At 48.6% G+C, this 23,191-nt stretch overlaps 1 pseudogene; it reads right to left on the reverse strand.

Annotated features, from left to right (window-relative positions):
- Positions 1–4,615: 4,615 nt before the first annotated feature.
- On the reverse strand, positions 4,616–10,653 carry LOC134911019 (phospholipase D1-like; annotated as a pseudogene).
- Positions 10,654–23,191: the final 12,538 nt, after the last annotated feature.

Consider the following 23,191-nt stretch of genomic DNA (forward strand, 5'->3'; position numbering starts at 1 on the left):
TACAATTATGGACGGACTGCAGAGTGCCGACACAGAGGTAGCTACAGCCGTGGACTATTGTACTGTACTGTGTCTGCTGCTAATATAGACTGGATGATAATGAGATGTAGTATGTATAAAGAAGAAAGAAAAAAAAACCACGGGTAGGTGGTATACAATTATGGATGGACTGCCGAGTGCCGACACAGAGGTAGCTACAGCCATGGACTATTGTACTGTACTGTGTCTGCTGCTAATATAGACTGGATGATAATGAGATGTAGTATGTATAAAGAAGAAAGAAAAAAAAACCACGGGTAGGTGGTATACAATTATGGATGGACTGCCGAGTGCCGACACAGAGGTAGCTACAGCCGTGGACTACCGTACTGTACTGTGTCTGCTGCTAATATAGACTGGATGATAATGAGATGTAGTATGTATAAAGAAGAAAGAAAAAAAAACCACGGGTAGGTGGTATACAATTATGGACGGACTGCCGAGTGCCGACACAGAGGTAGCTACAGCCGTGGACTACCGTACTGTGTCTGCTGCTAATATAGACTGGTTGATAATGAGATGTAGTATGTATAAAGAAGAAAGAAAAAAAAAACCACGGGTAGGTGGTATACAATTATGGACGGACTGCCGAGTGCCGACACAGAGGTAGCTACAGCCGTGGACTACCGTACTGTACTGTGTCTGCTGCTAATATAGACTGGATGATAATGAGATGTAGTATGTATAAAGAAGAAAGAAAAAAAAAACCACGGGTAGGTGGTATACAATTATGGATGGACTGCCGAGTGCCGACACAGAGGTAGCTACAGCCGTGAACTACTGTACTGTGTCTGCTGCGACTGGATGATAAATAATGATATAAAAAATATATATATATCACTACTGCAGCCGGACAGGTATATATTATATAATGACGGACCTGCTGGACACTGTCTGTCAGCAGAATGAGTTTTTTATTTTATAGAATAAAAAAACACCACACAAGTCACACGACGTGTGTTTAACTTTTACAGGCAGACATTCACAATACAATATAGTATACTATATACTGGTGGTCAGGTCACTGGTCAGTCACACTGGCAGTGGCACTCCTGCAGAAAAAAAGTGTGCACTGTTTAATTTTTTAATATGTACTCCTGGCTCCTGCTATAACCTAACTGCTCCCCAGTCTCCCCCACAATTAAGCTGTGTGAGCACAGTCAGATATTATACATAGATGATGCAGCAGCACACTGGGCTGAGCACAGATATGGTATGTGACTGAGTCACTGTGTATCGTTTTTTCAGGCAGAGAACGGATTATATTAAATAATATAAAACTGCACTGGTGGTCACTGGCCAGTCACTAGTATAACTAACTAATACTATCAGCAAAATTCTGCACTCTCTGTCTGAGTACTCCTCCTAAGCTCCAGTAAATGAAGTGTCACTGTCTCACTCTGTCACTAGTATAACTAACTAATACTATCAGCAAAATTCTGCACTCTCTGTCTGAGTACTCCTCCTAAGCTCCAGTAAATGAAGTGTCACTGTCTCACTCTCACTCTCCTATCTATTTCTTCTCTAAACGGAGAGGACGCCAGCCACGTCCTCTCACTATCAATCTCAATGCACGTGTAAAATGGCGGCGACGCGCGGCTCCTTATATAGAATCCGAGTCTCGCGATAGAATCCGAGCCTCGCGAGAATCCGACAGCGTCATGATGACGTTCGGGCGCGCTCGGGTTAACCGAGCAAGGCGGGAAGATCCGAGTCGCTCGGATCCGTGTAAAAAAAGCTGAAGTTCGGGCGGGTTCGGATTCCGAGGAACCGAACCCGCTCATCTCTACCAGGAATCACACAGTAACTTAGTGTTAACCCAGTAGCTGCTGTATATATTGTTTTTACGCCAAATTTATGTCCCCCCCCCTCTCTTTTTCACACTCTCTATCGTGCTTCTGCAGGGGAGAGCCTGGGGAGCTTCCTCTCAGCGGAGCTGTGGAGAGAAAATGGCGCTGGTGAGTGCTGAGGAAGAAGGCCCCGCCCCCTCAGCGGCGGGCTTCTCCCGCGATTTTGTGTAAAATTAATGGCGGGGGCTCATGCATATAACAGTGTCCAGCTGTATATATGCTGCTTTTGCCAGGAGGTACTTAATTGCTGCCCAGGGCGCCCCCCCCTGCGCCCTGCACCCTACAGTGACCGGAGTGTGCGGGTTAGTGTGGGCGCAATGGCGCACAGCTGCAGTGCTGTGCGCTACCTCATATGAAGACAGGAGTCTTCTGCCGCCGATTTTGACGTCTTCTTGCTTCAACCCGCCGGCTTCTGTCTTCTGGCTCTGCGAGGGGGATGGCGGCGCGGCTCCGGGAACGGACGACCAAGGTTAGGTTCCTGTGTTCGATCCCTCTGGAGCTAATGGTGTCCAGTAGCCTAAGAAGCGCAACCTAGCCGCAGTTAGTAGGTTTGCTTCTCTCCCCTCAGTCCCACGTAGCAGAGAGTCTATTGCCAGCAGAAGCTCTCTGAAAATAAAAAACCTAACTAAAATACTTTCTTATTAGCAAGCTCAGGAGAGCTCACTAAAATGCACCCAGCTCTGTCCGGGCACAGATTCTAACTGAGGTCTGGAGGAGGGGCATGGTGGGAGGAGCCAGTGCACACCAGTAGTACTAAATCTTTCTTAGAGTGCCCAGTCTCCTGCGGAGCCCGTCTATTCCCCATGGTCCTTACGGAGTCCTCAGCATCCTCTAGGACGTTAGAGAAAGAGTGCATTTAGTCAGGGGTTTATAGTACAATTACCCTGTGATATACATTCAGTTTCTTACTGTGTATCACTGACCTGGTTTGGGAGTGTTGTGGACTCGGGGTTTCTTCCGGTGACCGGGAAGAGGAACCGCAACTGGGCCGCAGCAGAGATGGTCGAATGTAAGTTTGAACTTGAAAAGGCGCTGATGAATCAGTGAAGAATACCAGGTGCTGGAGGCACAAACTGCGCTAAAGTGCACTGCGGCCTTGGAGACACTGAGGTGCTTGTAGGCGCTGAAGTGCTTGGAGGCACTGAGGTGCGGAGAGGCGCTGAAGTGCTTGGAGGCACTGAGGTGCTTAGAGGCGCTGAGGCGCTTGGAGGCACTTAGGCGCTTGGAGGCACTGAGGTGCTTGGAGGCGCTTGGAGGCACTGAGGTGCTTGGAGGCGTGGAGGCGCTTGGAGGCACTGAGGTGCTTAGAGGCACTGAGGTGCTTGAAGATACTGAGGTGCTTGGAGGCGCTGAGGTGCTTGGAGGCACTGAGGTGCTTGAAGACACTGAGGCGCTTGGAGTCCGTCTGGGAGGGCTGGAAACCACAGGAATGCGGGAGCACTGGAGATCACAACTTCTGTAGGCAGAATAGATGATACTCAGGCGCCGGAGCTCTGCCCGGCGTCTGAATTTGAACTTCCCACCAGCGTCTGATTGGGGAGCGCTTGATGACATCACCCGCACCCGCGACATCCACACTATGAGTGCTGGACGGAGCGCCGGGAGCCGGAGACCGCCAGCGAAGACAGCCGCCCAGAGATCCAGCACCCCCGGAGAGTCAAGTACGGGGGCCGCGGCGGCTGTATGACAGTACCCCCTCCTCTAGGAGTGGCCTCTGGACACTTTCCTGGTTTCGTAGGATGTCTAGAATGGAAAATCCGGATTAGTCGAGGAGCTGAGACCTCAGAAGCCTTTATCCAACTTCTCTCCTCAGGACCATAACCTTTCCATTCCACCAGATATTGCAGATTCTTGTGATGGTAACGAGAGTCCAGAATAGTTTTGATCTCGAAGTCTGTTCCGGTTTCAGTTTCTACTGAGGTGGGGCTAGAAGACTTTGAATGAAAACGATTAAGGACGAGAGGACGAAGAAGAGAAACATGGAAGGCATTTGGTATACGTAGGTGAGAAGGTAAACCCAACTTGCAGACCACAGGATTCAGGACTTGTAGCACAGGATAAGGACCGATGAATCTTGGAGCAAACTTCATAGTGGGCACTTTTAACCGGAGATTGCGTGTGGAAAGCCATACCCTATTACCAACCTTGTATTAAGGAGTGGCTCGCCGTTTCTTATCCACGAAGAACTTGTATCGGACAGAAACCTTCTTAAGACTAGCATGAATCTTACTCCAAATTTGCCTGAAGTGTAGTAGAGTGGAAGTCACAGCTGGTACGTCTTCTGTCGGAAAAATTGGTAATTCCGGAACTCGTGGGTGGAACCCATAGTTGATGAAGAATGGAGACTCGCCAGTGGAAGAATGAAATGAATGGTTATGGGCAAACTCCGCCCAAGGTAACAACTCCACCCAGTTGTCCTGTGAAGGTGAGAGATAAAGGCGGAGGAAAGTCTCTAGATCTTGGTTGACTCGTTCCGTTTGTCCATTCGTTTGGGGATGATAGGCAGACGAAAATTTAAGTGTAATTTGTAAGGCTGAGCAGAGGGCTCTCCAAAACCTTGCGGTGAACTATACCCCTCGATCAGAGACTATTTCTTGAGGTAAACCATGCAACCGAAAGTGTTCCCGGATGAACAATAAAGCCAACTTGGGAGCTGTCGGCAGACCTGTCAATGGAACGAAGTGCGCCATCTTTGAAAAACGGTCAACAATCACCCAGATGGTATTCTGCCATTATTTTAATTTGATTAAGTTCCTTTCAGGTCCATGTTTCCATAGGCACTATGGACTCCTTCGTACCCATGGAGGGTAGGAGATTTTCCCCAGATAAGAATAAGAAAGGAAATTATACGACGAACCCTCGGATCCTCTGCACTTCTTCCTGTGCTTTCACACGGTCCTGTACAGCCAGTGCTGGCTTGGAAAGGAATTCCGGCAAGTGGACAAAGTTATGTACCTCATCACTGGGAAGACATCGGAACACCTTGTCAAAAATGGTTGTATTCCGAGCAGTTGTTGCTACCCAAACCTCTTTGAAGAACTTGTCACTGACAGGGTCCTGTATGTTGACTGAGAGGTCATTGAGGCAACCAAGAATAAGCCTGAAACAGTGCATGCGAAGTGACAGGGCATATTTCCCAGCTTGATAAACCTCCCCATCGATGACGGAGGGAACCGTTTTTTGTGTCTTGTATAACAACAGCCATCTCACTGTCACGCTTCCCCATCATGCTTCGGTCATTAATGTTAGCAGAACCGATTATGACGGTGTTATCGTCAGCAATAAGCAGCTTGCTATGGACGTATATCAGCTCAGTGACCAGGTTTCCTTCCAGCTCTGCATGTGTTCGGAGACCACAGAATGATATGTAGTTTAGCCAATTATCCCCAATTTCTGCTTTCAGCTGTTCAATAATGGAATGTTCTCCTCTGCAAATGGTTCTGTAGTTGAAGTGCATGACGGCCTGCAACGCATTTCCCCCTCCAGTTGAAATATCGCCTTCAAACCCAGGAAGCAGCGGAGTTATTACATACACTCAATACCTTTTGTTTTCTCTGTGGGCTTTAATGATTCTCTGGGCAATGGTGTCTCCAATCTTGTTAAACACAACTTTATTGTCCGAACAGCTGATAAAGAACTGGTTCTCAATGTAGATGTAGTGCTTGCTGTTTTCTATCACGTGTACATAGGCATTGTGGATTGACTCTTCGTGGTACTTAATACCTGCCGACCAGTCTGCTGCAGAACGGAGCACCTGTGCACTGGCATGAACTGACCCAGGGACCTGGTAGGGTAACTCCTTGGCTGTCTTGTGAGACTTTGGCAGCAAGAACGGATAGGAAAGGGAACGGTACTTAGGCTTCATGATCTTTGTGAAGTTCCAGCGTTGAATAAAATGCCTTGCAACATCACATGCTGCTCTTCCATGTACTACAGAAGAAATGTCATGCCAGGGCATTGTAGGTGTTTGGTACCTGTCAATGAAGTAATCAAAGGGCTTATCCAGCTGTACCCAGTCTTTGAAGACAAAGTTGCAATAGTCTTTTCCGTGCCAGAATCGGGTTTCCCCAAGAAGTTCTCCCACACCTGTCTGTAAACTACGGACAGATCCCCTGTGGGACTGGCTGTCTATGCTGCTGACGCTGTCCGCATGCTGGAGGTTGTTTTTGTGGAGCTGCTTATACAGGCTGAACCCTGCAAACTTTCTGGATTTTCCCATTCCTCGAATCTTGGAGCTATCCACCACTTCTTCACCTTGCTTAGGTTGTAACTGGAAGCTGATCTTCCCGTGAGACTGGTCCTTACCATTCAGAGCCTGAATGGAGCCTGACAGGACCGTGTTTATGGCAGAAGTTGACTGTGCAGTTGTGATTCGCTTGACGCTTCCAACATCAGTCAGCCTGTGTTCGTCATCATCCCATCGCCCATATGCCAGGTCGATGCCTCCAACAAAAGCCACTGACTGATCTATCACAATAATTTTCTCATGATGTGCCCACAGGTAGACAGAGGATGACATATGATCTGGATGTCTCATCACCTTAATATTGGGATGTATCCGTAGGAGAGTCCTCTTGCTGTACTCGCTGTTTATTCCCAACGCCAATTCTACTTCCCTATACAGCATGACAAATATCTTTACTCCTTGTTGCGCCTTTCTCTTTAGGATGCAATCCAATCTCCAGCGGTTCCCTTCCACCACCGGTCGCTTGAGGAATATTTCTGGACTCAGCCACCAGTCTGTAATAAAAATTTCTTCTTTTGCTGCTTCCATAGCATCTGCCACATCATTAAAATATCCCTTATCATTGACATACCATTTGCAGAGAGTGTGATTTTGAACTGCTGCATAGGAGCCAAATCTGTGCTCCATAAGGAAGTTGTTTCCATGCTTTCTAACAAATTCTTCAATAGCCTGACCCCACCAGCGGGCATGTCGATAGCTGTTACATTTTAAGAATAAAGACCTGGACAGATTGTCTATGCGTAACCCATACTGGGTCTCTGTGTCCTTTTTTCCAATCTTTATATTAAATTCCTTATCAACCAAAAGAACAAAAGAAATGGCGGTTCCGGTATGAATGGTCGACCTTGTTATGGTCGACAGTCATTAGGTCGACCACTATTGGTTGACATGGACATGGTCGACATGGACACATGGTCGACACATGAAAATGGTCGACACATGAAAGGTTGACACATGAAAAGGTCGACATGAGTTTTTTAACTTTTTTTGGTATCGCTTTTTGCGTAAAGTGACTGGGAACCCCAATTAGTCGTGCCCCTCGCATGGCTCGCTTCGCTCGCCATGCTTCGGGCATGGTGCCTTCGCTCTGCTCGGCACAGATTTACCGTTCCATTCGTAGTCCACGTGGATCGTAAAGTATGGAAAAGTTCCCCAAAAGAAAAAAAGTTGAAAAACTCATGTCGACCTTTTCATGTGTCGACCATTTTCATGTGTCGACCAAGTGTCCATGTCAACCATGTCAATGTCAACCAATAGTGGTCGACCTAATGACTGTCGACCATAACATGGTCGACCATCTGAACGGATACCAGAAATGGCACCAGTGTCTATCTTCATGTACAACAGGAAAGAATCCTTTACAACCAACCCCCTCTTTGACCATCGGTAGCAAACACTGCCTTGTCCACAGCAATTTAAGACCGGTATTCTGTGACCACCAGATCTCTTCATGATCATTCCTTCTATGCCCTTTGGTCCAAGATCGTGGATAAAAGATAACTGGTTTACATCAATGAATTCTCTTGTTGCGTGATAATTCCGGTACATTGGCATTTTTAATAGTGCTGTTAAGTAATCTTCCAGTTGTTTCCTTCTGCTGGAAGACTGTTCTTCTCTGACAATCTCTGCATTCCGGGGAAGACTTGGCATGGACCTCACATCTCCTCTTTTTACTGTCTGCCTTCTCACTGTGTGGCGCCTGGTAGGAATAGGGATTCGGATGAAAGCTTTATACCGTAGCAGCTCTCTGTGGAGGTCCTGGAAGTGCTTATATTTCCTCTTGACTTGCCATATAAACTCCCCGTGGGTTAGTTCAATTGTGTAAATGTTCAGAACCGATGTCTTTGAGGAAGATGATGAAGCAAAACGTTCCACTTCGAGAACACTCACTTTAATAGGACATCCTGTCAAGAATGATTGGAGCAGTGGCGTAACTACTGCCCCCGCAGCCCTCGCGGTGGCTTGGGGGCGAGGGGCTGCGGGGGCGCCACTGATTTACAGCAGACTGACATGCGGACGAGCGTCCGCATGTCAGTCTGCGGTCTCCTTCCCTCCGCCGCTTGTTGGAGGGACACGGAGGGCACAGCGCGCCTCCCTGTGTCCCTCCTGCATCATCTCCGGCGGCCGCGGGTCTAATAGGGGGAAGTGCCGTCCGTGAGCTCTAATTGGCTCACGAACCGGCACTTCCCCCTATTAGACCCGCGGCCGCCGGAGATGATGCAGCAGGAGGGACACAGGAGAGGCGAGCTGTGCCCTCCGTGTCCCTCCAAAAAACAGCAGCAGCAGCGGCGCGGGGGGGGGGGGGGGAGAATATCTGGCACTGGGGCATATATGTTACTGGGGGGGGGGCATATCTGGCACTGGGGGGGAATATCTGGCACTGGGGGCATATATGGCACTGGGGGGGAATATCTGGCACTGGGGCATATATGGCACTGGGGGGGGGGGATATCTGGCACTGGGGGCATATATGGCACTGGGGGGGAATATCTGGCACTGGGGGCATATATGGCACTGGGGGGAATATCTGGCACTGGGGGGGGGGAATATCTGGCACTGGGGGGGGGGAATATCTGGCACTGGGGGCATATATGGCACTGGCGGGGAATATCTGGCACTGGGGCATATATGGCACTGGGGGGGGGGAATATCTGGCACTGGGGGCATATATGGCACTGGGGGGGAATATCTGGCACTGGGGCATATATGGCACTGGGGGGGGAATATCTGGCACTGGGGGCATATATGGCACTGGGGGGGAATATCTGGCACTGGGGGCATATATGGCACTGGGGGGGAATATCTGGCACTGGGGGGGAATATATGGCACTGGGGGCATATGTGGCACTGGGGGGGGGTATATGTGTACCTGGCACATGGGGGGGGGGCTATATTTGACACTGGGGCATGTGAGTACCTGGCACCGTGGGGGAATATCTGGCACTGGGGACATATGTGGCACTGTGAGCACAGCCCTAGCAACAAGGACTACCTCCTAGCAACGAGCATGACACCCAGTGCATGAAACACCTGGCAACGAGCATGACACCCAGTGCATGAAACACCTGGCAATGAGCATGACACCTAGTGCATGAAACCCCTGGCAACGAGCATGACACCCTGAGCATGAAAACCCCTGGCACCGTGCATGGAACCAAGAGCATGAAACCCCTGGCAACGAGCATGACACACAGTGCATGAAACCCCTGACAACGAGCAGGTAATTGAAAAGTAATTAGAAGCCTTACTGTAGGACTTAATGTGTAATGGGCATTACGGTGTGTGGCATAATGTATCACGGACATTGCGGTGTGTGTCATAATGTGTCACAGGCATTACGGTGTATGGTATACTATATCGCGGGCATTGTGATATGTGGTATAATGTCTCAGGGTCATTGCAGTGTGTGGCATAATGTATCACGGACATTGCGGTGTGTGTCATAATGTGTCAGGCATTACGGTGTGTGGTATACTATATCACGGGCATTGTGGTATGTGGTATAATGTCTCAGGGTCATTGCAGTGTGGCATAATACATAACTGGCATTGCGGTGTGTGGCATAGGGTATAACGGGCAGGGCATTGCGGTATGTGTCACAGGCATTACGGTGTATGGTATACTATATCACGGGCATTGTGGTATAATGTCTCAAGGTCATTGCAGTGTGTGGCATAATGTGTCACAGGCATTGTATGTGCTATAATGTATCGGGCATTGCAGTGTGTGGCATAATGTATCACGGACAGTGCGGTGTGTGTCATAATGTGTCACAGACATTGTATGTGCTATAATGTATCAGGGGCATTGCAGTGTGTAGCATAATGTATAACGGGCATTGCGATTCCTGTCATAATGTGTCACAGGCATTACGGTGTGTGGCATAATGTGTCACAGGCATTACGGTGTGTGGCATAATGTGTCGGGGGCATTACAGTGTGTGCATATTGTGTCATGTGCATTATTGTGTGCGGCATAATGTCTAAGAGCCATTGCAGTATGTGGCATAATGTATACTGGGCATTACTATAAGGAGGAAAAATGACAAATAATGTAAGGGGCATGAATCAGGATTATTTTTCTTTCCTGTGGTGGCCAACGTATGGGCGTGCAGGTTGCAAAACTGGGGTATAAGGTAGTCTTTTCCTGCAATGCCACGCCCCTTTATGCTAAACCACGCCCATTCCAAACAAAACCACACCCCTTTTTTGCTGCGCGCGCCTATTTATCCCTTTCTTGCTCCCAATTATGGAGCATGAGGGGGGGGGGGGGGGGGGCGAAGAATTTTTTGGCTTGGGGGAGAAAAATTTCTAGTTACGCCACTGGATTGGAGGTCGGGTTCTTTATACCCTTTTGTGTTGTAAATGGCAGAGAAGGGAATGCAGACACATCTGCATCCACTTCCTCTCCATCAAAGTGGAGCTCACTGGTGTCAAGATTTTCTATCAGACTGCTCATGTCTGCGGCAATTTTCTCTAGTGTAGAAGAATCTAGTTTTCTTGTTGGTCTCAGTGACATATTGCACGCTAACAACCTGTTAACACAGGGGCCTGGTTTGGGAGTGTTGTGGACTCGGGGTTTCTTCCGGTGACCGGAAGGAGGAACCGCAACTGGGCCGCAGCAGAGATGGCCGAATGTAAGTTTTCCTCATGCAGGATTAGGTCGGCAGACAGGAGGCATGCGTGGACGCTGAAGGTCTCCTGAAAGACAGAACTTGAAAGGCGCTGATGAATCAGTGAAGAATACCAGGTGCTGGAGGCACAAACTGCGCTAAAGTGCACTTGGAGACACTGAGGTGCTTGCAGGCGCTGAAGTGCTTGGAGGCACTGAATGCGGGGAGGCGCTGAAGTGCTTGGAGGCATTGAGGTGCTTAGAGGCGCTGAGGCGCTTGGAGGCACTGAGGCGCTTGGAGGCACTGAGGTGCTTGGAGGCGCTGAGGCGCTTGGAGGCACTGAGGTGCTTGGAGGCGCGGAGGCGCTTGGAGGCACTGAGGTGCTTGGAGGCACTGAGGTGCTTGAAGACACTGAGGTGCTTGGAGGCGCTGATGTGCTTGGAGGCACTGAGGTGCTTGGAGACACTGAGGTGCTTGAAGACACTGAGGCGCTTGGAGTCCGTCTGGGAGGGCTGGAAACCACAGGAATGCGGGAGCATTGGAGATCACAACTTCTGTAGGCAGAATAGATGATACTCAGGCGCCGGAGCTCTGCCCAGCGTCTGATTGGGGAGCGCTTGATGACGTCACCCGCACCCGCAACGTCCACACTATGAGCACTGGATGGAGCGCCGGGAGCCGGAGACCGCCAGCGAAGACAGCCGCCCGGAGATCCAGCACCCCCGGAGAGGCAAGTACGGGGGCTGCGGCGGCTGTATGACACTGTGTAGTGTTATCTATTGACTATATAGCTGTGTAAGCTAGTCCAGTGCAGTATTATTGTCTGTAATAACCTCTGCATTGTACAGACTGTGACTATTTGTGTGTGCATTGATAGTTGAGTGGTGTCCATCTCGTGTCTTTCACTCAACTTGCTATCCCTATATTCTATAACCTAAGGGGGCTTGGTGCGTCAGGTGTTATTTAATATAGGATTTTCACAAATATATACTGTATTACGTATTTTTCTCTGTGATTTAGTCACCATATCTCTCCTTTATCTCTGCTAGTGCTGACTACACTGCGCAGGGGTTTGGGCTAGAGGTATCGTGCTGCTGATAATTGTACTTTGTTACCTCATACTGCAAGTTATATCATGTCTGATTCTGAGGGTAACGGTTCTGGGGCGGAACACACTGCTGGTGTTGCTGAAGCCACAGACCCATATGAGGAGAATATAGCAGCTGTGGGCTCTGGTTCTGGGGGCTCCTTGCCCCCCGGTGGGACTGTGGCAATGGAGGCACATACTGATCCCCCGTGGGCCGCTTTTTCCACGCTTCTGCATACGCTAGTTCATAAACTAACTCCCCCTATGGGACCCCCAATGCCGGTACAACCGTATGTGGTCCCTGCAGCTAACCCGCCGTGGGCGGACGATTTATCTGCTCAATTAAAGAAGTTGAACCAGTCCCTGACTACTAAAAAGTCTGCTTGCCTAAGTCCAAGAGGTCCTCTAAGCGAGCGCTCGTCTCCTCAAATATCCACTGCTGTCACTGACACCTCGTCTGATGAAGACAGCACATACACTGACCCCACAGGTTCTGACTCAGATACGGCTGATGGGGAGGGTAGTTCACATGTGGATGTTCCTGATCTTTGGGAGGCTATTAAGTTAATTCTGCAGATTACGGATGATCCCGAGCCATCCGTTCCTCCTAAGAAACCAGATAGGTTCAAGCGTCAGAAGGTGACTAAACAAGTTTTACCTCACTCTGACCACCTAGTGGATATACGTCAGGAACCCTGGCAAAGCCCGGGTACAAAGTTTGTGCCTCAAAAGAAGATGCTGGCTCGCTATCCCCTCGTGCCAGAGCTGTCTAAGAATTGGGAAACGCCTCCTCCAGTAGACTCACATGTGGCTAGGATGGTGGTTTCCTCAGCTCTACCTGTCACTACCGTCACGTCTCTAAAAGAGCCTACGGATAAACGTGTGGAGGGTTGTCTAAAAGCGATTTACACCCTCACGGGTGCTGCACAAAGACCCACTATTGCAGCTACATGGGCGGCAGAGGCTATTGAAGCATGGGCCTTGGAGTTAGAAGCTGAACTCTCCTCTGACCATGCTAGACAATGCTTGTCATATATTGTCACAGCTTCTCGATATATTAAAGAGGCGGCTTCTGATGCCGGTATCCTAGCAGCCAAGTCCTCTACTACGTCAGTCCTGGCTCGCCGGATATTGTGGCTGAGATCCTGGTCCGTGGATCTGGACTCTAGAAAAACCCTGGAGGTACTCCCTTTCAAGTGGGATATTCTGTTTGGGGAGGACTTAAATAAGATAGTGGCTGACTTGGCTACTGCCAAAACTGCCTGTCTGCCTAATACAGCTCCTTCTGTGTCAAAGGCCAAAGGCACGTCCTTTCACCCCTTTCATCCTTCAGGTTTAGCAATCGGTCAGGCGTAAGCAGGCCCACACTTCCAAACCTGGTAAGCCGAAGCCCAAAAGAGCCTGGGCTGCCTGTCAGCCAGCAGCCAAGACCGATAAGCCTGCCGCATGACATGACGGGGCGGGCCTCCCCCTGGGGGATCCCAGGGTGGTGGGCCGGCTTCTAGGGTATACCCAGGAATGGTTGAATACCACTTCAGATGCCTGGGTACGGGAAGTCGTCACTCGAGGTTACGCCATAGCCTTCAAAAACCGACGCCTTCATCGATTTTGCCAGACAGACGTCCCGTCGGACCAGACAAAGTGAAAACACTCTGCATTCGGTGGTACAGACCCTCCTGGATACAGGAGTCGTAGTACAGGTGCCTCTTGCTCAGAGGGGCCAGGGGTACTATTCTACGCTGTTTCTAGTCCCGAAACCGAATGGGTCCTCCCGGCCCATTATCAACCTCAAGGCACTGAACAAGTTTGTGAAGGTTTCCAAGTTCCGTATGGAAACCCTTCGCTCTATAGTTCTGGCCTTTGAACCTGGGGACTACATGGTCTCCCTGGACATACAGGATGCTTACCTGCATATTCCTATAGCAGTGTCACATCAACAATACCTGAGGTTCGCTATTGGCAACCTCCATTGCCAGTTTCGGGCGTTACCTTTTGGTTTAACAAAGGCTCTGCGAGTTTTCACCAAAGTTATGGCGGTGATGACGGTGGTACTCCGCTGTCAAGGGGTCAGGATACTGCCGTATCTGGACGACTTGTTAATCCTCGCAAATTCCCCAGATCTTCTCCTGCGTCATCTGGATATGACGGTCCAGTTTCTACAAGCCCACGGATGGCTCATCAACTGGTAGAAATCCTCCCTGGTATCTGCTCAGAGCATGGTGTATCTGGGAGCACTGTTCGACACTCACAACCACAGGTTGTTCTTGTCTCAGGAGAAAGTCCTGAAACTTCAGGACAGGAATTGTTGCTTCCTTTCTCGTCCGCAAGTGTCGATACATTCGGCAATGCAGGTGCTGGGCCTCATGGTATCAGCATTCGACATGGTGGAGTATGCTCAATTCCATTCTCGCCCCCTCCAGAAGCTGATTCTAGCCAAGTGGGATGGCCTGCCCCACTGGATCAGGTCTCAAATGATCTCTTTGACTCCAGAGGTCCGTCTGTCGCTGCTCTGGTGGCTCCAGGACCGACAATTGTGCAGAGGCCGTCTCTTCTGGATATCCAACTGGGTCCTGTTAACGACAGATGCCAGTCTAAGAGGTTGGGGCGCGGTGCTGGAGCAGCACTCCTTTCAGGGTCGGTGGACCAAGGAGGAATCTCTCCTCTCGATCAACATTCTGGAATTGCGGACAGTCTTCAATGCGTTGAACCAAGCCCAGCATTTGATTCAGAACCGTCCTGTTCAAGTACAGTCAGACAACGCCACTACAGTGGCTTACATAAATCATCAAGGCAGCACTCGAAGCCGTTTGGCAATGAAGGAAGCCTCACGGAGTCTACGTTGGGCAGAACGCCATCTACCGGCACTATCGGCAATATTCATTCCGGGAGTCCTGAATTGGGAAGCAGACTTTCTCAGTCATCAGGACGTGCCTGCCGGCGAGTGGGGCCTCCATCCAGAAGTGTTTCAACTTTCAACTCCTCGTGGAAAGGTGGGGTCTTCCAGATGTGGATCTGATGGCGTCTCGACACAATCACAAGGTTCCGGTCTTCGGAGCAAGGACAAGGGATCCTCAAGCAGCATTCGTGGATGCGCTGGCAGTGCCGTGGAGGTTTCGGCTGCCGTACGTGTTCCCTCCGGTGTCACTCCTGCCCAGGGTAATTCGGAAGCTCAAGCAAGAAAAAGGAAATCTGCTTCTCATAGCTCCGGCGTGGCCCAGACAGCACTGGTTCTCAGACCTGCAAGGCCTATAGTCAGAGCGTCCACTTCTACTTCCACAACGCCCAGACCTCCTCGTTCAGGGCCCCTGTGTTTACCAGGACCTAGCACGGCTGTCTTTGACGGCGTGGCTCTTGAAGCTTCCGTCTTAAGAGCTAAGGGTTTTTCTGAAGAGGTCATTAAAACTATGTTGCGGGCCCGGAAACCGGCCTCTGCTCGGATTTACCATCGGGTGTGGCATTCCTACTTTGTTTGGTGCGCATCTAACCATTATGACGCTTCCAAGTTTAGTACAGCCAAACTTTTGGCTTTTCTACAGCAGGGCCTAGATTTAGGCCTGCGTCTGGCCTCCCTCAAGGTTCATATTTCATCCTTGTCGGTGTGGTTTCAGAGAAAAATTGCGACTTTACCTGATGATCATACTTTCACTCAGGGTGTGTTGCGTATCCAACTTCCCTATGTCCCGCCTGTGGCTCCTTGGGAATTGTCGGTGGTTTTGGAGGTGTTACAAGAGTCTCCATTTGAACCTCTTGGTTCAGCTGACCTTAAGTGGCTTTCCCTTAAGATGGTGTTTCTGTTGGTTATTGCCTCTGCTAGAAGAGTGTCGGATTTGGGTGCCTTGTCTTGTAGTTCCCCATATCTGATTTTTCACCGTGACCAGGCGGTTCTTAGGACTCGTCCCGGATATTTGCCTAAGGTGGTTTCTTCGTTCCACCTTAATCAGGAGATTGTGGTTCCAGCTTTTGTCTCTCCTGATTTGTCTCCCAAAGAGCGGTCTTTGGATGTGATACGAGCTCTCTGTATCTTTGTGAAGAGAACTGCTTCTATCCGAAAGTCTGATTCTCTCTTTGTTTTGTTTGGATTTCACAAACGTGGCTGGCCTGCTCACAAGCAGACCCTGGCCAGGTGGATCAGAATGGTGATTGCGCATGCTTATGTGAAGGCTGGTCTGTCAGCTCCTGTTCACATTACGGCCCATTCTACTCGGTCTGTTGGACCTTCTTGGGCGGCCCAACGTGGTGCGACCCTTGATCAATTGTGCAAGGCGGCTACGTGGTCCTCCGGGAACACATTCATAAGATTCTATGCCTTCGATACTGCCGCTTCCAAGGATGCTTCCTTTGGACGCCGGGTTCTTGTGCCCGCTACAGTGCGTCCCCTCCCATAAGGAACAGCTTTAGGACATCCCCATTGTCCAGACTTGTGGAGCCCAGTGTACCCCGCAGCAGAAAACGAGTTTTATGGTAAGAACTTACCCTTGTTAAAACTCTTTCTGCGAGGTACACTGGGCTCCACAAGGCGCCCACCCTGACGCACTTAGCTTCTTTGGGTTGATATGGTATTAGCCGCTGACACTTCTCTTGTCGTGAGAGTGTGATGTATGTGGCTACTAACCGTTGTCGTCTCTTTTCCTGCTACTGCATTGGGCTGATTAACTAAACTGAGCTCCTGTGCTGGGAGGCGGGGTGATATAGGAGGCGGCGCTATGCATCTTGGGAAGAAGGTCAAAGCTTTAAGCCTGTTGGTGCCTCGGATCAAGATCCTACTCTACACCCCATTGTCCAGACTTGTGGAGCCCAGTGTACCTCGCAGAAAGAGTTTTAACAAGGGTAAGTTCTTACCATGAAACTCGTTTTCAAAGTGGTATATGTGACGTAATTATCAGTATTTCAGAGTTACAGACATTGGGGGTCATTCCAAGTTGATCGCTAGCTGCCGTTGTTCGCTGCGTTGCGATCAGTGAAAAAAACGGCTAATCTGCACATGCGTATGCACCGCAATGCGCACGCGCATCGTACGGGTACAAAGTCCTTTGTAGTTTTGCACTGGTTCTACCGACGATTCCAGACGCACAGCCGATCGCAAGGAGATTGACATGAAGTGGGCGTTTCTGGGTGGCAACTGACCATTTTCAGGGAGTGTTTGGTAAAACGCAGGCGTGGCAGAAAAAACGCAGGCGTGGCTGGGCGTTAGCTGGGCGGGTGTGTGATGTCAAAAGCCGTCCCTCCGTCGTTAGAATCAACGCACACGAAGAGTAACTACAGGGCTGGTCTTGTTTTGCACAAAAAGAATTTGCAGGCGCTCTGCTGCACAGGCGTTCGCACTTCTGCAAAGCTAAAAGACACTCCCCCATGGGCGGCGACTATGCGTTTGCACGGCTGCTAAATACTGCTAGCGAGCGATCAACTCGGAATGACCCCCATTATTGGCAGAATTGTTAGGAAGGATTATTCCTGCACTCAGATCTTCTGCATAAACTTGTTACATTTGATTGTTGTGGACCCGTCATACGGGTAGTGTTCCCTCACCTAACTTACCTCTTTCCTATTCAAATAAACTGACTTCAGTGAGGCCAGAAGTGTCATTGCAGAGTTTCTGTCCATGTCTTAATACCCCCATTATTATCTAGCGAACCTGAAGCAGGAGCCATCTTCCAGGTTACTCAGCAGAAGTCAGTGGCAAACGCAGGATTTGCATGGGGGGTTTCCAGAACTGCGTGGAGCCAATCACGGGGGTGACTGAGGTGACCCAGCATATGCTGGGTCCGTAAAACTAGTGTGTGTGTGTGTGTGTGTGTGTGTGTGTGTGTGTGTGTGTGTGTGTGTGTGTGTGTGTGTGTGTGTGTGTGTGTGTGTGTGTGTGTGTGTGTGTGTGTGTGTATACAGGTTGAGTATCCCTTATCCAAAATGCTTGGGACCAGAGGTATTTTGGATATCAGATTTTTCCGTATTTTGGAATAATTGCATACCATAATGAGATATCATGGTGATGGGACCTAAATCTAAGCACAGAATGCATTTATGTTACATATACACCTTATACATATAGCCTGAAAGTAATTTTAGCCAATATTTTGTATAACTTTGTGCATTAAACAAAGTGTGTCTACATTCACACAATTCATTTATGTTTCATATACACCTTATACACACAGCCTGGAGGTCATTTAATACAATATTTTTAATAACTTTGTGTATTAAACATAATTGTGTACATTGAGCCATCAAAAAACAAAGGTTTCACTAGCTCACTGTCACTCAAAAAAGTCCGTATTTCGGAATATTCCGTATTTTGGAATATTTGGATATGGGAAACTCAACCTGTATATACGTATATATATATATATATATATATATATACATACAATATAGCTGGGTCCGGCACTCCACCTGTATATCTTGGATACTTTGCCTGGGTGCCTTCTATGGGGTAAATTTACTAAGATTCGTAATTTCCGAAAAAAGGTCAAAGTTCAATCACGAATGACATCGACAGTGTAAAACTGCAACTTTTTGAATTGATTACGATGGATTTACTAAGCTGTCGTATTCGGGTTTTTCTTTTCTTCCGATGTCGATGTCATTCGTGTTTTTTTACCTAATTTTACGGCAGTGATTAGCAAAACACTGCCGTTTTTTTTTACAATCAATCTCGGCCGGATCTGTGTGATCCGTGCTGGGGTTCTTATTTTTTTTTTATTTAATTAAACAATGTAAAATTAAAAAAAAAAATGCGTGGGGTCCCCCCTCCTAAGCATAACCAGCCTCGGGCTCTTTGAGCCGATCCTGGTTGCAAAAATATGGGGAAAAAAATGACAGGGGTTCCCCCATATTTAAGCAACCAGCATCGGGCTCTGCGCCTGGTCCTGGTCCCAAAAATACGGGGGACAAAAAGAGTAGGGGTCCCCCGTATTTTTAAAACCAGCACCGGGCTCCACTAGCTGGACAGATAATGCCACAGCCGGGGGTCACTTTTATACAGCGCCCTGCGGCCGTGGCATCAAAAATCCAACTAGTCACCCCTGGCCGGGGTACCCTGGGGGAGTGGGGACCCCTTCAATCAAGGGGTCCCCCCCCCCAGCCACCCAAGGGCCAGGGGTGAAGCCCGAGGCTGTCCCCCCCCATCCAATGGGCTGCGGATGGGAGGGCTGATAGCCTTTGTTGTAAAATAAAAGATATTGTTTTTAGTAGCAGTACTACAAGTCCCAGCAAGCCTCCCCCGCATGCTGGTACTTGGAGAACCACAAGTACCAGCATGCGGCGGAAAAACGGGCCCGCTGGTACCTGTAGTACTACCACTAAAAAAATACCCAAAAAAAGACAAGACACACACACCGTGAAAGTATAATTTTATTACATACATACACACATACATACATACTTACCTATGGCCCCACGCAGGTCGGTCCTCTTGTCCAGTAGAATCCAAGGGTACCTGTTGAATAAATTATACTCACGAGATCCAGGGGTCCAGGCTCCTCGGCAAATCCAGGGTTAATCCACGTACTTGTTAAAAATAAAAAAACGGTATCCCGACCACGAACTGAAAGGGGACCCATGTTTGCACATGGGTCACCTTCCCACGAATGCCAGAAACCCACTTTGACTTCTGTCTAAGTGGGTTTCTTCAGCCAATCAGGGAGTGCCACGTTGTAGCACTCTCCTGATCAGCTGTGTGCTCTTGTCCTCACTGACAGGCAGCACACGGCAGTGTTACAATGTAGCGCCTATGCGCTACATTGTAACCAATGCTGGGAACTTTCTGCCCTGCGGTTGACCTAAAGTGACGTCACCGCTGAGCAGAAAGTTCCCAGCATTGGTTACAATGTAGCGCATAGGCGCTACATTGTAACACTGCCGTGTGCTGCCTGTCAGTGAGGACAGGACCACACAGCTGATCAGGAGAGTGCTACAACGTGGCACTCCCTGATTGGCTGAAGAAACCCACTTAGACAGAAGTCAAAGTGGGTTTCTGGCATTCGTGGGAAGGTGACCCATGTGCAAACATGGGTCCCCTTTCAGTTCGTGGTCGGGATACCGTTTTTTTATTTTTAACAAGTACGTGGATTAACCCTGGATTTGCCGAGGAGCCTGGACCCCTGGATCTCGTGAGTATAATTTATTCAACAGGTACCCCTTGGATTCTACTGGACAAGAGGACCGACCTGCGTGGGGCCATAGGTAAGTATGTATGTATGTGTGTATGTATGTAATAAAATTATACTTTCACGTTGTGTGTGTCTTGTCTTTTTTTGGGTATTTTTTTAGTGGTAGTACTACAGGTACCAGCGGGCCCGTTTTTCCGCCGCATGCTGGTACTTGTGGTTCTCCAAGTACCAGCATGCGGGGGAGGCTTGCTGGGACTTGTAGTACTGCTACTAAAAACAATATCTTTTATTTTACAACAAAGGCTATCAGCCCTCCCATCCGCAGCCCATTGGATGGGGGGGGACAGCCTCGGGCTTCACCCCTGGCCCTTGGGTGGCTGGGGGGGGGGGGACCCCTTGATTGAAGGGGTCCCCACTCCCCCAGGGTACCCCGGCCAGGGGTGACTAGTTGGATTTTTGATGCCACGGCCGCAGGGCGCTGTATAAAAGTGACCCCCGGCTGTGGCATTATCTGTCCAGCTAGTGGAGCCCGGTGCTGGTTTTAAAAATACGGGGGACCCCTACTCTTTTTGTCCCCCGTATTTTTGGGACCAGGACCAGGCGCAGAGCCCGATGCTGGTTGCTTAAATATGGGGGAACCCCTGTCATTTTTTTTCCCATATTTCTGCAACCAGGATCGGCTCAAAGAGCCCGAGGCTGGTTATGCTTAGGAGGGGGGACCCCACGCAATTTTTTTAGCAAAAATAAGCACTTTCACACCCCTTCCCACTGATATACATGCACGGATCTCATGGATCCCTGCATGCATCTCAAATCACGGATAAAAAAAGCAGGTCTGTTTTTTTTTAGGACTTTTTTACGAGTTGTAATTTTTCACGGCAGTGTTTTGTGTTTTTTTGCTTTGCACTTCTTAGTAAATGACCGAGATTCATACTTAAACAGCCGCGTTTTGACCGATGGTGTATTCATTCGTAATTTTTTACCTAAACTAGCAAAAAATTACGAATGCCCTCATCACTGCCGTGATTAGTGTTTAGTAAATGACCGAGATTTACCGAGATGACACTTTGATGAAAAAACGGCATCTCGGTCAAAATCGGGAGCTTAGTAAATATACCCATATGAGAGGACAGCACCTCTCCAGCATACACACCAAAAGCAGCGGCACTCCAGGACAGCCAATATATTCAAAATATCTGTGTCGTTTTATTGCATATCATCAACGTAGTCTGACGCACTTCTGGTCTTTGCTGCTTTTGGTATATATATATACACATATATATATATATATATATGCATACATATACATAGCATATTAAACATATATATATATATATATATACAGTACACGTATATATACACATGTGTATATATATATATATATATATATATATCATATGTGTGTGTTTATATGTATGTATATACATGTGTATATATGTATGCACATAGATATATATGTACTATAATTAAAATAAAGTAAACTTTTATTAAGCACTTACAAGTGCCACCAGGAAGACAGCAGGCTGCAGAGGATGCTAGACAGCCATTAATAACTCTCATGCAGCAAAAATAAAATAAAAATATATATATATATATATATATATATATATTAGGTGTAGGGGGGTTTCTGGGTGCTCGGAAACCCCCCCTGGGTGCGCCACTGGAAGTGCCAGGAAGATAAAGAAAGGTCAGTGAGTAACCCATATACCATGAACCGTACTTACCAGTGTACCACATATATATGCTAGTATAGACAGATAGATATAAAGTTATATGTAGAATTAGAGACAGCAAAACATACTTTATTTTTGTTTTATTTGTCTGTACTTTAAGTATTTGCTGAACGTTTCCTCTGTTTGGCACCTAGTTGTTATTATTATTATCAGTTATTTATATAGTGCAAACATATTCCATAGCATGTTACAGAGAATATTTTGCCTATTCACATAAGTCCCTTCCCCAGTGGAGTTTACAATCTAGATTCCCTATCACATGTACACACAGACACATTCACTAGGGTTAATTTCTGTTGGGAGCCAATTAGCCTACCAGTATATTTCTGGATTGTGGGAGGAAACCAGAGTACCCGGAGGAAACCCACGTTAGTCATACTTGCCTACCTGACCCTCTCCATGAGGGAGAAAATGCTCTGTTCCTGGACATGTATGATTGCCATCACCTGTGGTGAAACACCTCTCTTATCAATTAACTAGCTCACCACAGGTGATGGCAATCATACATTACCAGGAAAGTCCAGGAACAGAGCATTTTCTCCCTCATGGGGAGGGTCAGGTAGGCAAGTATGACGTAAGTACGTGGAGAATATACAAACGCCACACAGTTAGGGCCATGGTAGGAATCGAACCTACGACCTCAATGCTGCGAGGCAGTAATGCTAACCATTACACCATCCATGCTGCCTATAGATAGTGTTTATTGTGAGCATTACTCACTGGTATCTGAAGCCATTCTCCCTGCCAGAAGCAGATTACAATTGATTGTTCCCTCACAGCTGATGGTCCCGTTATATATGTCTGTGCACTCACTGATATTCCTGCTCTGTTTATAAGACTGCCAGGACTTGTGGCTATGAACCCGTGTGAGGTCACCAGAGATGAAATTAGTGTAAAGCTCGCAGCGGTCTGGCAGGTGATGGAGGCGTAGTGGTCAGTATCCCGGCCTTTTTATTCCATGCCGGAGAGTGAGGAGACTGTGGATTTTTTTTCAACTGATGCAACAATGGGCCTAATTCAGACCTGATCGTAGATGTGCACAGGGCTAGGTCGCCCCGCATGTCTGGCCCTACCCCGTCGCACAAGTACAAAAGCATTGCACAGTGGCGATGCTTTTGTACTTTAGGATTAGCTCCCTGCCAGCGCAGCTCCTGCGCGCTGGCAAGAGCTACTTGTCACTGTGAGGGTCGCAGGGGCGGTGTGTGACATCACGCAGCCACCACGGCCCACCCCCCCAACGGTCCACTTCTGGGCCGGCAACAGGGGGGTCAAAGGGGACACCTGTACCAGGCCCCTAGGATTAGAGGATATGCCACTTAATGCCCGGCAGGGATGGCAGCCGTCTTGTCCAAATAGGGCAGCGAGCAGTAGGGTGTGTGGACACGGCCTCAGAGTGACAGGAGCCTCTCACACACCGTGACGCTCTTCTGGGTCCAGCTTTGTTTCAGGCAGTTCATGGCAGCAGCTCCGTTGACCAGGATTCCTATGCCATGCGCCATTCTGTTCTGGTGGGGTGTGA

The sequence above is a fragment of the Pseudophryne corroboree genome, chromosome 4 (assembly GCF_028390025.1).
Source record: "Pseudophryne corroboree isolate aPseCor3 chromosome 4, aPseCor3.hap2, whole genome shotgun sequence".
NCBI classification, from domain to species: Eukaryota; Metazoa; Chordata; class Amphibia; order Anura; family Myobatrachidae; genus Pseudophryne; species Pseudophryne corroboree.